The sequence below is a fragment of the Lagenorhynchus albirostris genome, chromosome 2, assembly GCF_949774975.1.
Source record: "Lagenorhynchus albirostris chromosome 2, mLagAlb1.1, whole genome shotgun sequence".
NCBI lineage: Eukaryota > Metazoa > Chordata > Mammalia > Artiodactyla > Delphinidae > Lagenorhynchus > Lagenorhynchus albirostris.
This window is the reverse complement of record NC_083096.1, coordinates 72,904,086-72,915,028: the sequence shown is the minus strand read 5'-3', so window position 1 is coordinate 72,915,028 and position 10,943 is coordinate 72,904,086.

Sequence of the window (10,943 nt, the reverse complement as noted above, 5' to 3'; positions counted from 1 at the left end):
TCAGCATGCGGGAGGGGACAGGTGGGGTCTGGGAGCGGAGGATGTTCCTGCTTCTCTAGGCAGGGTTCCGCAATAGCAATTATATTTATTATCCCTTGGCTGTGTCTCTTGCCAATTCTTGGGATGATGTCGTTCTGGGAGGGGGTTATCGGGATCAGGTAGGGGGATGATTCTCTGGGATCCTCCCCCTCTCTGCTTAACCTCAGCCACCTACCCCTACCGCATGCAGCTGTCACCTCCACCTCGTAGTTGTGGTTTGCCTCCCAGTCCCATGGTCATCTTGTCCGCCTGGCGGTGAGGCAGCCTCAGGTCAAGCTTCCCGGACCTTCAGACCCTAATTGCCTATCTCTGTATTTCATTCAGGAAGGCTGCAGTAGGAGGGATTGAAGTTAGATGTGGAGGTGGACAGGATGGAAGCGTTGGTGGGGTGAGTGTTCCTTGTATTGGTGCGCCCAGAACAGAGCAAGCACACAATACAACAAAAGGTTGAGAAAGAAAAGGGGGGGGACAGCTTGCGTATGTGGGCGCATGTGTGCATGAGAGCGCACATGCGCATGCATGCGCACGTGTGTGTGTGTGTGTGTGTGTGTGTGTGTGTGTGTGTGTACATGTGGCAGGGACAGGGAAGGAGTAGGATAAAGGAATGGTTGAGGGAAGCAGGACCCCTTGTTCCTTCCCCTCTGTCACTCTTCTCGGCTCTAAGTGCTTTGAGATCCATACCTGGAGGCCAGGAATTGAGCAAGGTGGCTATTTCCTAAGGACCAAGCCATCTCCCCATTCCTTTCTGCCCGAGGGAGGAGGTAAGCTCTCCCTTCCCCTCTGTCCCTTGGAACACCACTGGCCCGAGGCTTCTGTCAGCTCCGAGGCTGGGTGAGCTCCCCCACCCCAGGACCTGGGCCCTGCCCCCATCTTCCTCACCCTGGAGCCAGGGAGGAGCAATTTCCTCCCACCCTCAGCCCCATCACTTCCAATCACCTGCCCAGCTCCTGCAATAACCCACGCTCCCCATGGCTCCTCAGGGCTAATGGCGTGGCTGTCTCATGTCCCTGGGTGCCCAGCTCTCCCCACCCGCTGATTCAATCTGGGTCTTATCACCCCTAGGCCTAGCCCGATGGTGTCTGCCTCTTGTCCAGGCTGGTTAGTGCTAATGGAGGTCTGACCCAGGGCTGCGGGCTGATTGATGGGGGGGTCTGGTCCTTGAGGGTCAAGTTCAAAGGCCCTCCTCTCATGCCCTGGGCTGGGTGGGGCTGCCGCTGCGCCACCCCCGGGAGGGAGGGCTTAAGTAGAAGTGATTGGGAGGAGAGGAGGTTGGAATGTGCTGGGAGAGACAGGGTCAGGGGGTCAAATCCAACAGGTGAGCCCAGAGACAGTGCAAAGAGAGAGATAATGCAGACACAGAGAGGGACAGGACCTAAAGACGTGGAGACAGGCTGAGAGTGCAAACAGAGAAGGAGAAAGAGACACCCGGACGGATGGACACAGATGAAGGGACGGAGGCACAGATGAGTGACGTAAACAGACACAGGTGGGACAAGCAGCTGAATCAGAGTGTCCTGCCGAATAGCATGGCCTCCTTGGAGGGTGCCTCTATCTCGCCCACACTCCCATCCTCCCCACCTCCTCAGGCCCCTTGAGCCTGTCTTCAGGGCCGAGGAGGGAAGTGGCACACACTTCCAGCCTTGGAGACTCTGTGGGTAGAGGCGTAGGGGGCCTGGGGTTTGGCCCACATTGAGCATCACTGAAGCAGAGGGGATGGAGATCAGGTGGCAGAAGGGACCTGCAGGGCATGTGGAGCGTTACCAAGGTCAAGAGTATGAGAGTCTCAGAGGCTCTTAAAACCACAGCTGGAGGTATTGCTGGAAAAGCTGGACAGGTGAGGTGAGGGGTTCTGGGAACAAGGTTAGGACAGGGAAAGGAAAATGCCGGGAGACTGTGGGAGAGGGAATTGGATAGCTTTCATCGATCTGGGAGCAGGGGCCTAAGCCAGTGACTTTGATTCCTTCAGGCGATCGGGGCCTGGGGCCTTGTCCTGGTGGTAAGGAGGGAGCTTGCACCCACTTTGCCAGCTTCATGGCCTAAGAGCCCCCGTCGTCCGTTCCCTTCATTGATGGGCACGTAGATGAGCACATTGACAGGCACACCAGCCCACCCTACACAGCCAGGAGTGCACATGCAAACGTGTACACACATGGCACCTCCCCCTCCCCGACTCCTAACTGTTGGATCCCATTGTCTTTAATGGTGCTCCCCCCACGCCACTGGGACACATGCCCCGTCCCTGTTAATTACCTCCTGGCTGTGCCAAGTCCATTAACTGCCACGCCCACCCCTGCCACACACACACCAGGGGCTAAGCACCAGCTGAGATGAACGCCTGCAGGGGGATCAATGGAAGGGGGCCCTGAGGACCCCATGGGGAGCTGGCACGGGGACAGCCACCTGAGGCTGTGGGGATCGGACATCTGAGTCCCCCAGACCTGGTGTAGTTCCCCACTACGCCTCCCTCTCAGAGATAGCTGTCTTGGTTGGGAGACACAGGCTCAGATGAGGTGGTGGATACTGCAGGAACAGCCAACATTGAGGAAAGAACCCAGAACTCCCCTGTCTAAGGAAGCTTCTGCCAGCATCTCCACAGGGCTCTGGAGAGAAGGAATCAGTGATGCAGAAGCCCGTGTGGCTCCCCAGGGGCCCCCAGCAGGGGGGATGGGCTCTCTACAGAACCCGAGGGTCCAAGCCTTCCAAGGCTGACCCCCTCAGCCTTCCTAACCAGCCTCTGCCTCTTTCCTGTCTGCTCCCTTGGGGGCTGGATTCCGGACAGGAGGGCGGAGCATCTGTTCAGGTTTCCAGGAACAGTGCAGGCAGAGTGCTGGGGCAGCCCGGGTGGAGAATGTCCTGTCCTGTGTCCCCTTGAACCACCAAGCTAAAGAGAGATCCTAGAGAAATTCCAGACTCCATAGGCCCTGGACTCTCTAAGTACCAGCTGGAGAAAGCCTGTTTTGCCCAATTCCTAACGTGGCCTTAGACAGGCTGTCCAATGAGAGAGGGGCTGACAGTCCCAGGAGGAGCCAGGACCCAGAAACCCCAACTTTCAGTCTACAGCCAGGCTGAACCACCAGGCAGTCCAGCCCCACCCCCAGAGGGGAGTGAGGACTCCACAGCTCCAAACATCAGTCCCCTCCCAGATTCTCTCTCTGTCCGGCCCCGCCCCGTCCCCGCCTCACTCCAGCTCTGATGGACTCCAGTGCTAAGATGGAACGTATGAGCAGCTCTGGCTCTGGGGCAGTGGGGAGGAGAGAGACCTGGAGCCAGGAGATGGAGACAAGACAGGGCCAGAGCTGCCAGAAAAGCCCACTTAGGGGCAAAGACAAGGAGAGAGGGGGCAGCCCGGAGCAGTGCAGAGAAACAAGAGGTGCATGCATAGGGCATGGAAGAAAAGCAGAGAGCCCCAGCTTCGGCCCAGAGCCCTGGGGCAGCGTGTTTTACTCTGAGCCCTTGGACCCAGAGGCTCTTTAACGCCCCCTCCTACTCAGCTGGGTCCCTTCCTCTTTTTCGAGGGCTTGGTTCGCTGGAGATCAAGCTTCTAGACTCTGCAGCCAGAGTGCCTGGTTCTGTGCCTACCAGCTCTGTGATACTTAGCAATTTACACAGCCTTTCTGTGCCTTAGTATCCTCCTCTACAAAATGCAGATAATAATAGCACTAGGGCTTCCCTGGTGGCGCGGTGGTTGAGAGTCCGCCTGCCGATGCAGGGGACACAGGTTCGTGCCCCGGTCCGGGAAGATCCCGCATGCCACGGAGCGGCTGGGCCCCTGAGCCATGGCCGCTGAGCCTGCGCGTCCGGAGCCTGTGCTCCGCAACGGGAGAGGCCACAACAGTGAGAGGCCCACGTACCGCAATAATAATAATAATAATAATAGCACTAATCTCCTAGGGCCATCATGAGATTTAAACAAGTCTCATGTGTAAAGAGTTTCCGATGAGGCCTGGCCTGTGGTAGGTGCTATATAAATGTGTGCTGCTTTCATTCCTCTCTTTCCCACACTTCCTCCTCCTTTTCCACCTCCTCCTCTCTATCCTATGACAGGCTTTGAGCACCCCTGTCCCAGGCCTGGTCCTGGTCTTTGGGGTGGGATAGGCCAGGCTGGCAGGAAGAATATTTTGGGGGGATAGTGCTCACAGAAGAGAAGTTCTTGTCCCCTGATCCCAACCACCCCCTCCAGCTGCACCAGCTCCAGAGAGGTCTAGCCTGGCTGTGGAGTGTGTGAGGGAGGAGAGGGCTTCTCTCGCCCTCTGAAACCCCATGGGCTGTGGGTCTTTGGGTATCCCCCAACCGGCCCTGGTGGAGGATGGGCCCCAGGTCTGCAGGGATGGCAGGGCCAGAACGGCTCCCACTCACCGCCCCATCAACTCCTGTCCCTCAACTCTCTGACTTCCCCCAGTGGGAATTCCCCTCCTGGCTCACCTCCTCTGGGAAGCCCTCAGGGATTACTCGGACCTTGGTGCCCCTGTAGGGTGTTTCTAAGGTCACAAATCCTCCCAGGCTCTGGGTCAGGTCTCCAGTGTATACATCCAGGAGTGGGAAACCTGCTTCTGAGGCTTTCTACCCTTTAACCCTGTGGCCTCCCACTCCTGAGTGTCAGGAAGTCTTTCTTGCTGTCTACCCTCCTGCTTCCCACCTGGATCTGAAGGGGTTACTCAGCTCCAGGCCTGCCCACTGCAGGTCCCAGATGCCTGGGGCCTGTGGTCAGAGCTAATGTAGGAGAGAGTTGGAGGACAAGAGGGGATAAAGTTATTAGCATCTTCATCTTTGAGGGATATCGATTGTCGGGTCTCCAGACTCGCTTGGTCTTATAATGGGGCTCACGGGGGTGTTGGGAGGGGCTCAGAAAAACTCTCCTGAAGCCTCCCCACCCCTTATCCTTGAGTGGGAGCTGGGCTGCCTGGGTTTTCTCAAAGGAAGACATGCAGAGACACAATGTAGGGGACAAGGACTGAGACGGACGCAGAGGGGCTGAGAGGGGAGTTAGGGCTTCGTGCCCTGGGCAGGGAGCAGACTGTGGGGTGGGAGCTGGAGTAGACGTGGGCTTGGTTTCAGTTCACTGCCCTTTGCTTTAAGGGGTGTGTGTGTGTGTGTGTGTGTGTGTGTGTGTGTGTGTGTGTGTGAGAGAGAGAGAGAGAGAGAGAGAGAGAGAGAGAGGGAGAGAGAGAGAAAAGGCAGGGATCCCTCCTTCTGAGGCTCGTACACATTCAGCTGAGGCAGAGCCTCCCCCATTGACACGTGAACGTTCTGTGATACGTTACCTGCCCCTCTCCAAGCAGCTGACTGAATGTTTCTGGTGTGGTTCTGTGTGTGGTGGTGGGCAGCCCCTCCCAATGGAGTGTGTCGCCCCCTTCCCACCCCCAGGGTGACTTTGGGCGTCAGGTTTTGTGTTCACGTGTGACAGTCCCCGCGTGCTGGTTTGTGTAAACTGGGCTCTCTGCCCGCATCTGTGCAAAGTCTTGCTCCTGACGAAATCACCAGGGATGTAGGCAGGGGAAGGGGCCGAGGGATCTGACTGCCCACCTCGTCCAGGGGGCCCCTCTTCCAGCCAGAGGTTTTTTAGCTCCAGGCTGACCATCTTCAGGGGTGGGGATGGAACTTAGATGGCAGAGAGACTCCAAGGGGTGAGAGCCTCGGAGAGGGAGATGTGGCGCTGCTGGACACAGAAGGGCACAATCTCCCTCCCTTCCTTCTGTTCTTCCCTTCGGATTCCTCTCTTCTCTTTTCCTTCGGAAGCAGGGAGGAGGGGGGCGGGAGTGGCTGCTTGGGCAGGGGGTCAGACTCTGTTCCTTTGGCCCCGGAGGAGCTGGCTTCCCCTCCGCTGGGCTGAGAGAGGAGGTAATTAATGGCAGGGAGGCCAGGAGGGGAGCGTGTTCAGGGCTAATGTTGGTATTAATCAGGAGCCGGTCCCCAGTGAGGGATAGGATTCAGCTGGGGCACTCGTGTGTGTGTGTGTGTGTGTGTGTGTGTGTGTGTGTGTGTGTGTGTTGGGAAGTGGGGGGCTGTGGAGCACCAGGGGTTCCTGGCTCATCTTGTCAACCTCCCTTCCTCCCCAAAGTGCCCCCCCCTTGCCCTTGTTTTTCTGGAAGTCCATCCTGCTATCTGTCCTCCAACCTCCTGCTGAGGGAGGGCCAAGATCCCTCCTCAAGTCCAAGTCCGCCCCTGGATGTGGGGGGGGAAGGCCACCCCCCACGCCCAAACCCTTCACTAGCTCTTATTGCGGGCAGGAGGGCACATTAGGTGATTCCCGAGGCTGTCAGCCCTGCTAATTGCCTCTCAACCTTCCCTTCATCACCAGGGTGGCCCCCCCATGAACTCCATTAGCCACCCCCTCCCCTGATAGCCCCTAAATCAGCCCCAATTATTCACAGGAGGGGGGGCTGGGCTGAGCTGTGATTACAGCTAGAGTGGAGGGGGTGAGGGACAGAGCTCGAGTGCCACGCAGACTGGCGGGCAGGCTGCAGGCAGGGCTGGGAGGGGGAGAGTAGGGCTTGGGGACCTTTGGGCAGATTCAGGGCAGAGACCACCCAGGGAGGGACCTGGGAGCCTGAAATAGGGAGGGAAGCTCAGGTTGGAAGGTGGGCAACGGGCAGGGTGTGTGTGCCATAGCTTGTATTTCAGTGCGCCCACCCCCCATTAACACCCAGGAAGGTGAGGGAGAGGGTCAGCTGGGCACACGTCCTGTCAGTGGGTCGTCCTCACCACTGTCATTAGCATCCTTGCCAAGCGTTTATGACATGCTTGGCTGGAGAGGCAGAGAGAGCAGCAAGAACGTGCTAGCCTTTCTCCTTCTGGGCTTTCCTGAGAGGACCTCAGGGATCCTTTCGGCTCCCGTGGGCTGCGTGGGGCAGAGGCCGAGCTACCTGCTCCGTCCCTGTGTCTGTGTGTTCCGGAGCGCACCTCTGTGCAGCTGAGGCTGAGACAGGGAGTGGCCTGCGACGTGTGTGCTGACGTCCAGCCTCCTGAGGTGAGTTGTGTGTCCAGGAGACAGTGAGACCAGCCCCGTGTCCCACTCAGCCCCTCTTTTGAAGCTGGATCGGGGAGCCCTCTCCACCATTTCCAGTTCCTTCAAGACCTCAGCAATCCCTTGCCATCCTGGAGGGAAGAGGCACCCGCTCCCTCTGTGGGCACGTGCTACTGTGCTCTGAGCTCACGCATTCCTCGGCACCTCCAAGCCATCGGGTTGCTCCCTGGATCAGTGCCGTGGCCTCCTCCCCAGTCTCCCTGCTTCCTCCACCCATGCTCTCTACAGCCTATTCTCAACACAACAGTCATTCTTTTAAAACCTGAGTTGAATCATGTCCCTCCTCTGTCCCATAACCTCTAGTGGCTCCCTGTCTCACGCAGAACAAAATCCAACAGCCTTACCACAGCCTACAAGGCCCTGCAGATTTGACCCCCATTACACCTCTGTCCTTGACATCTCCCACCATGCTCCCCGGCTGCTCACTCAGTTCCAGTCTCCTAGCTAGTCTGTGAACATGGCATATGCTCTGGCCCCAGGGCCTTTGCACTTGCTCTTCCTCTGCCTGGAATGCCCTTCCCTCAGAAATCTGTGTGGCTCCCTCCTTCACCTCATTTAGGGCTTCACCTGGAGGATACCTTTTCATGAGGCCTTCCCTGACCACCTTTCCAAAAACAGCACCCTTAGCCCTCCCTATCATTCTTCCTGTTTTGTTTTTCTCTATTTTTTTTTGTTTGTTAGAGCACTGTTTTCATTGCCCATCGATAATTTGGTTTTATTCTACAGCTAATTACAGGAACAATCCTATTAGAGAAAAACATTGAAAACTCTTGTGTAGTTAGGACTAAAGGTGATAGCTGAAAAAGGCTCACTGAGGAATATTTCAAAGTGTATAGTGATTTTATAACAGAGTTTGTGTTGAGTGAACAGTAACCACTTGCCCTGGAGAATTCCAATATGGTAATACGAATATTCCTTCAGGGTATAAGGCGAGGAGAGAGATTCGTACAAGTCATTATTCATTGCAATGGACAATGAATGTTGTCTGCATGTTTTTCTCTAGTTTTTATGATAACACATCATCTAATGCGTGATGATGTTACTGATTTCATTCATCACCTCTTCACCAGCACTATTACTAGAATGAAAGCTTCATTTTTTTACCTTTCATATTTAGGCAGAGATTTTTGCCTATTTTGTTCATGTCTCTAGCTCTTATTCATGAATCAATGAAGGAATAATTGACTCTTTCCCCGATTAGCATGTGAGCTCTTTGAGGGAGGAAACTTTTATTTCTCCCCTAAATAAGTTAAATGTGAAGGTCTTAAAAGTGTGCCTAGGGGACTTCCCTGGTGATGCAGTGGTTAAGACTCCGTGCTCCAGTGCAGGGGGCCTGGGTTCGATCCCTGTTCAGGGAACTAGATCCTATACGCATGCTGCAAGTAAGAGTTCGCACATCACAACTGAGGAGCCCGCCTGCCGCAACTAAGACCCGGTGCAACCAAATAAGTAAATAAATATTAAAATTTAAAAAAAGTGTGCCTAGTAATCAGTAGGGTTTGCTTAATAAAAGTTAGTAGTTGCCATCAACATCATCATGATGTCATTTCCTCTGTATCCCAGGTGCCAGTATCAGGCCACTCAAGATGGCTGTTCTCTCGCTCTCTGTACATCCCCCGCTTGACCAGTCCCTGCTTCACCTACACCCTAGTCCGATGACTGACCTTCCCTCTTAATCGTAGAGCCTAATCAGCAAATGCCTACATACTTGCTCCCAGCCCCAGCTAGTGATTGCTCTAATCTTTAGATCAGAGCTATCTTCATTATGGTAGCTTATCAAAAGGGGGAGCCCCCTCTGCTGGTTACCCTGGGAACTGATGAGCCAACCTGACATCGATTCCCTCTCTAACTGGAACCTCCCTACCCCACCCCCACCCCCTGCCCCGTGTCGCTCCAGGACCTTGCTTCAGATGTGTAAGATCCCCCATCTATTAAACCATTAATGCCTCTATCAATGACTCCAGGCTCTTTCTTTGGTCTTGAGGCCGGGCAATTACAGGGCTTGCAGGCCTGCGGATGCAGCCCAATACCAGGTGCTACTGAACAAAAGGATGAATGAGGACCTTAGGCCCCCTTGTACCTTCCAGGGAGGCCACAGGGAAACTTCCATCCTTCTAGCTATAGGGCTGGGCCCAGGAGGCAGAGTTAGGGCCCAGAGACCCTGGAAGAGCATTGCACGGGGTGGCAGCCGTTTACTCTAACGATTATTGTGCACTTACTTTGTGCCAGGCCCTGAGATCACAAAGATGATTTGGATCTGGCCCCAGTCCTTGAAAAACTGAGAGTAACAGAGAGAGGGGCGAGTTAGACTTTCACATGCAGGAGTGGGATGGGGAGGGAGAGGCAGAAGCTGGAAAGGCTCCCAGAGAAAGGAAAGTTGAGCTGAATGTGAAAGGATGAGAACAAGTGACCCAGGTGAAGGAGGGAGGAGCGCCTGTTCTTCCTCTCTGGTCCTCAGTCTCCCCATTTACCCCTTGAAAGTGCTGGATCAGACAACTTTCAAGGCTCCCCTGGCCTCCGACATGCTGCGACTCTATGATCTTTGGCCTCTGGACCCTGGATCTGTGCTCAGGTTTCTACTGCCCCCTGTTGGAAATTTTTGGTAACACTGGAGTCAGGAAAAGCAACGCCCAGCCTTGCCTTCTCCTTTCCTTCCTTCCCCAAAGTGAGCAGCACCATCCAATCCACGCCTTCCCTTCACCTTCCACCTCTCAAAGTAGCAAACTAAACAACACTTGCTTGTATGTCAAATAGAGAATATTCTCAACACATTTTTAAAAATAAATTTTAATAATGGTTATGTTTTTTTTTGGTTTTGGTTTTTTGCGTTACGCGGGCCTCTCACTGTTGTGGCCTCTCCCGCTGCGGAGCACAGGCTCTGGACGCGCAGGCTCAGCGGCCATGGCTCACGGGCCCAGCCGCTCCACCGCCTGTGGGATCTTCCCGGACCGGGGCACGAACCCGTGTCCCCTGCATTGGCAGGCGGACTCTCAACCACTGCACCACCAGGGAAGCCCGGTTATGTTTTTTTTAATTAATTAATTAATTAATTTACTTTTGGCTGCGCTGGATCGCCATTGCTACATGCGCGGGCTTTCTCTAGTTGCGGCCAGCGGGAGTTACTTTTCCTAGCGGTGCGTTGGCTTCTCTATTGCGGAGCATGTGCTCTAGGCAGTGGACTTCAGAAGTTGTGGCACATGGGCTTAGTTGCTCTGCGGCATGTGGGATCTTCCTGGACCAGGGCTCGAACCTGTGTCCCTTGCATTGGCAGGCGGATTCTTAACCACTGCACCACCAGGGAAGTCCCTCAACACATATTTTTGACAAAGGTCTTGAAGCCAGAATACATAAAGCATTCATAACTGTTATAACCCAGCAATCCCACTGATTTTTTTAAAAGAGAATATTTATTTGGCTGTGCCGGGTCTTAGGTGCGGCACGCGGGATCTTCAGTTGTGGCACAAAGGATCTTTAGTTGCGTCATGCGAACTCTTAGTTGTGGCATGTGGGATCTACTTCCTTGATCAGGGATGGAACCCAGGCCCCCTGCATTGGGAGGACGGAGGCTTCTCCACTGCACCAGCAGGGAAGTCTCCCCACTTCTAAGTAGAACTGGAAAAAACTCAATGCCCATCTACTCATGTAAACACAAATTGTAATATATCCATACAATGGAATACCACTCGGTGATAAGCAAGGAATGAAAGCCTTATGGTAAATGAAAGAAGCCAGACGTAAACGAGTACATATTGTATAAGTCCATTTATACGAAATTCTAGAACAAAAAATCTACAGTGACAGCAGATCAGAGATTTCATAGGGCTGGGATTCGGGAGCGAGGATGGAGTAGTGGGTGGGGCGTTATCTGCAAAGGGGCACA